Source organism: Tachyglossus aculeatus, chromosome 1, assembly GCF_015852505.1.
Source record: "Tachyglossus aculeatus isolate mTacAcu1 chromosome 1, mTacAcu1.pri, whole genome shotgun sequence".
Lineage (NCBI taxonomy): Eukaryota > Metazoa > Chordata > Mammalia > Monotremata > Tachyglossidae > Tachyglossus > Tachyglossus aculeatus.
In genome coordinates, this window is record NC_052066.1 from 37,220,345 (window position 1) to 37,225,712 (window position 5,368).

The 5,368-nt window shown below is 37.6% G+C and overlaps 1 non-coding gene across 1 annotated transcript; it reads right to left on the reverse strand.

Annotated features, from left to right (window-relative positions):
- Positions 1-428: 428 nt before the first annotated feature.
- Positions 429-566, reverse strand: LOC119938756. Its single transcript, XR_005454499.1, has one exon. It is a non-coding gene; the product is annotated as a small nucleolar RNA SNORA7 (small nucleolar RNA).
- Between the last annotated feature and the right edge of the window lie 4,802 nt (positions 567-5,368).

Genomic DNA, 5,368 nt, shown 5'->3' on the forward strand with positions numbered 1-5,368 from the left:
TCCTCATGAGGCAAGCACTCCACTTGGTCATGTCTTTTATGACTATTCTAGGTCATGTGGTTTTGAAATAGAGTTTTCTGATATCATATTTCTAATTTAAATTTTATGGCCTAGTGGACAGATCATGGGCCTGGGACTCAGAAGTTTATGAGTCCTAATCCCAGCTCTACCACTTGTCTATGTGACCTTGTGCGTCACTTCATTTTTCTGTGTTTCAGTTGTTATTGTTGTTGCCTTATGCTGTCAGGTCGTGTCTGGCCCATAGCGACGCCATAGACACATCTCTCCCAGAACGCCCCACTTCCATCTGCAATTGTTCTGGTAGTGTATCCATAGATACATGGATCTATGGATCCATCCAATAGATACTTCTGCATAAATGCAGAAGTGGTTTACTATTGCCTCCTTTGGCGCACGGGTGAGTTTTGACTTGTAGCAGATTGTCTTTCACTCACTAGCCCCTGCCCAAGCTAGGAATGGAATGGGTAGGCCTCTGCTTGACTCTCCCTCCTGTAATTGTGACTGGTAGAGTACTGGAAACCCTCCAGTTGTGACCCTGAGAGAGAATGCTTCTGCTACCTCATCTGTAAAATCTGTAGTTGTGGTATTTAATTGCTTACTTTGTGCCAGGCACTGTACTAAGCACTACGTTGGATATAAGCAAATTGGGTTGAACATAGTCCCTCTCCCACATGGGGTGCACAGTCTTAATCCCCATTTGACAGATGAGGTAACTGAGGTACAGAGAAGTAAAGTGACTTGCCCAAGGTCACACAGCAGACACGTGGTAGAGCAGGATTAGAACTGAGATTCTTCTGAATCCCAGGCCTGTGCTCTAGCCACTAGACCACGCTGATTTAGATTGTGATCCCGATGTGGGACAGGGACTGTGCCCAACCCAATTTTCCTGGTACATTGTAAGCACTTAAATACCACAATTTTAATTTTTTATCATTTATTATATCACTGCTGGGTTTGAATGTGCTAAATCCTTCAAAAATATCATTAATGGCCCTTTGAAAGTTTGATATCCATATCACTCAAAGTTAATATAATAATTATAATACTTATGGTACTCAAGTGTTTATTCTGTGCCAAGCACTGGGGTAGATACAAGTTAAGCAGGTTGGACACAGTTCCTGTTCCACATGGGGCTCACATTCTTAATCTCCATTTTACAATCAATCAATCGTATTTATTGAGTACTTACTTTGTGCAGAGCACTGTACTAAGCACTTGGGAAGTACAAGTTGGCTGTAGCTGAGGCCCAGGGAAGTTAAATGATTTGCCCAAGGTCACAGAGCACACATGTGGTGACATCGGGTTTGGAACCCAGTTTCTTCTGATTTCCTGGCCCCTGCTCTATCCACTAAGCCACACTGAAGTTCAATTTATCAGCCCTATGTGGGAAGGACCTTCTCCAATGTGATCAACTTTTATCTACCCCAGTGCTTAGAACAATATTTGACACATAGCAAGTACTTATACATGAGAATACTGATAATAATAATACAAGGCAAACGATGTATTTTTAGCTCTGATGACAAAAGTTAACTTCCTAGCAACCCAAAAAGAGCAGTGAAAATAATTTTTTTGAGCTTCAGTTTCACGACAAGTATTTGAACTGAGTTTAGTGTGCCATGCATCTGCATCTATATTTAGAAAGATATAGGGAGTATATCTGACATGAATAAAACCAATTATCTAATTGACATGTTTTATTAATTTAGGAATAAGTGATTCTTATGCTGTTCAATATGTGCCTGACAGCTTCTTGAATTTCTAATAAAATGACCCTTTAAAAAAAAACTTTAATATTAATCAGAGTTGTCTTTTTCAGAAGCATTCCTCTATTCATTCATTCAATTGTATTTATTGAGCACTTACTGTGTGCAGAGCAGTGTACTAAGCACTTGGGAAGTACATGTTGGCAACATATTGAGACAGTCCCTAACAATGGGCTCACAGTCTAGAAGGGGGAGACAAGCAACAAAACATGTGGACAGGTGTCAAGTCATTGGACTTGACTGACCAGGACTATTGATGCAGTCCTCTATAGAAATGGAACAATGTCAGCTATAAAAGGGGGTCTAAGTATATTGTAAAGAATCGATTGTTCAAAGAAAGATGGCAATTGGGTCACCAAAGTTGTTTTTGTAATACTAAGAATTTCTGAAACTTGTATTCACTATCACTTCATGTGCCATGAAGACAGACATTCCTTCAACTAGTTTCCCTCCATTCATTTTCTGAGTATATTTTATTTGTTTAGCCATGTTCAACCAAAATACACTGCTAGACTGTGGCTAGTATCATTTCTCTCTCCCCACACATGTTCACTCACTTTGCAGTTCTAAAGAGTCTTAGCCTCTGAAACATTAGTCTAACAAGAAGCTGACAAAATGTTGGATTATGCTATTCATCTCTGTCCTGGATGTCTGTTCTCCAGCAATAACTCACTTTATACTCATCTGTTTTTTTTTTCATATTATGTCATCATGTATCTCCTGCATTATTACTTCTGAAACACTTACAAATGTTTTCATCACTAAAACTTTCCTCTTTGTCAGCATGGCTCAGTGGAAAGAGCTGGGCTTGGGAGTCAAAGGTCATGGGTTCTAATCCCACTCCGCCGCTTGTCTGCTGTGTGACTTTGGGCAAGTCACATAACTTCTCTGTGGCTCGGTTACCTCAACTGTAAAATGGGGATGAAGACTGTGAGCCCCACATGGGACAACCTGATCAGCTTGTATCCTCCCCAGCACTTAGAACAGTGCTTTGCACATAGTAAGTGCTTAACAATGCCATCATTATTATTATTTTTTTAAAAAAAGTCATACTCTGAGGATTTGCATTTCCAGGCTAAGTACCTTTTGGAAGCATGAAACCTATGGTTTTAAAAATCAGCAAATAGATGATCAATACTTAGGTCAGTTGATAGTAAAAGAAAAAATTAATTATTTATAGAACAAGTGATTTAGAGAAATAACACAATATAATGTTTATTGTTTTGTATCAATATTCTCCCAAAATCCAAATCCAAATATACTTTGCAATTTAAAAGATAATGTTCTCTGAAATAGAGTTGCCTAGTGAAAAGAGCATGGGCTTGGGACTCCCAGGACTTTTTTTTTTTTTTTAATGGCTTTAGATTGGAATAGAACCTAGATCCCTCTGACTCCCAGATTCATGCTCTTTCCACTAGGCCATGCTGCTTCTCCTCTAAATAGCATCTTAGCATCTCAAGCTATGCCAGAGGACCTAGTTTTAAATCTCAGCTTTGCGACGTGCCTGATGTGTGACCTTGGGCATGTCATTTAACTTTTCTGTGCCTCAGTTCCCTCATCTGCAAAATGGTCATTGAATACTTGTTCTCCCTCATTTTTAGACTGTGAGCCCCATGTGGGACCTGATTATCTACCCCAGATGCTTGGCATACAGTAAACAGCTAACAAAAAACAGTTTTACAGGTAGCTATTTTGAGATACTTAGAATTTTGCCTAATTTGTTGAACATGTACTGTTACACTCAGTTCATTTTGGACAGAATCAAGTTTCTAAGCCACGGTACTACAATTTCTACCCTGGTGATATTAAGTGAAATCTGATTTAGCAGAGTTGCTGTTAGGGAAATTCAGTAAATTCATGTTACCTTCAGACACTTTCAAACTTTCAGTTCAGACACAGGAAGTTTACTTTTGTAACAGGGAGAAAAAAAATAGGAATGATAAATCAGAATCAAGTGTTCACACTTCACTATCCAGGACAGCATAAAAACATGGACAGACTACCTTAAACTCAGACAAACTTACTGAGACGCAGACAGTGTTCTGATTGCATACTCACTAGTAGGGTTGACATTTGTCCTATTTTATTTTGGAAAGTACAGTTTTCATTAGTTCTGTACCAAGTTTGATGCTGATTGGTCACTGGATACCTCATTTTTCAGCATTTTAATTTTTTAAAGACTGGAAAGTATATGATTCCAGGAATGCCTCCATTTCTTTGTGTAAGCTCTTATGATGGCATACATAAATGAGAATTGTATATTCTCAGCATTCTTTACATTTGTCCAGGGAAAGAAGTGTAGTCTAGTGGAAAGGGCATGGAAAAGACCTAGGTTCTATTCTGGTTCTGTCACTTACCTGCTGTGTGACCTTTGTTGAGACATTCAATTGTCTGTCCCTCAGTTTCAGCATCTGCAAAACAGGGATTAAATAACTGTTCTTCCTTCCCCATTAGACTTTTTGCTTCATGTGGGATAGGGACTGTTTCCAATCTGATTGGTTTTTGTTTTTTCCTATCTACCCCCATGCTCAGTACAGTGCTGGCCTCATTGTAAGTGTTTAACAAATGCCACCATTCCTTACTATTATATGTTCTGTGAGTAATGCAAGAGCAATTGTTTTCCTAGTTTCTAAATAAATATTTTCTCACCCCACAATAGAAACACACATTTATATTCTCAGTATTTTTTAATAGTCATTAATCATTAAATTAAAAATGTGTACATTGAGGAAGGAGTTGGCAAATAGATTCTCTCTGTAATTTTTTGGTGCCATCAGTGGTCACCCTACTAAAAAATAAGCACTTGGGACATGGTCAACAAAACTGCAGGAGGCAGACATTCCCATTTCTAAGTTTAAAAAGGTGCTCCCTGATATGTTGATGGGATCTTATTCCCAGAGGATTCTGGAAAATTTGGTCTCTGATCTCTGGAATTTGCCTTTCTAAATAAGCTTTATATTTCCCTTTCTATCTCTCTGACTTCAGTTCTGTTTCTAATAGCAGACTGAGCACTTTCCCAAGTAGACACTAAAGGTAGTTATAAGATGACTTTATTAATTTCATCATTGAAGATCACCACATTATTCACCAATTTTTAGAATAAAATTTCATAAGGTTCTTTCTTGAAATTCACTCGAGTTTTGTGCTTAATGTTATCTTGGATACTGAAACTGGATTTGCAAAATTTTGTTTTAGATCCTTGATTTAACCTTGTAATACTAAGCTATTTATTCTTCAAAAAGTTTTAAAGGTATGTATACCAAAAGATTCATTATAATTCTCTGTCAGTTATACAGTAAATGGGTTGTTCTAATCAGCATTCACACATTGTGGAGTCTGAAAGCAATCTTCTTTAAAAGACATGATGAAACCAAGACCAATCGATACCAAAAAGTTTTTGCAAACTTGATCTGACAAGGTTGGCATGATTTAACAATCTGGAACATTAAAAATATATTCTAAAAACATATTCCATAGTTTAAAATCTAATTAATATTTGAAGCTTTATTAGAGAACCACCAAAAACCAGGATGATCTGTGTGACTTTTTTCCTAAAAAAATGGGGAATATGTTCAATTTGC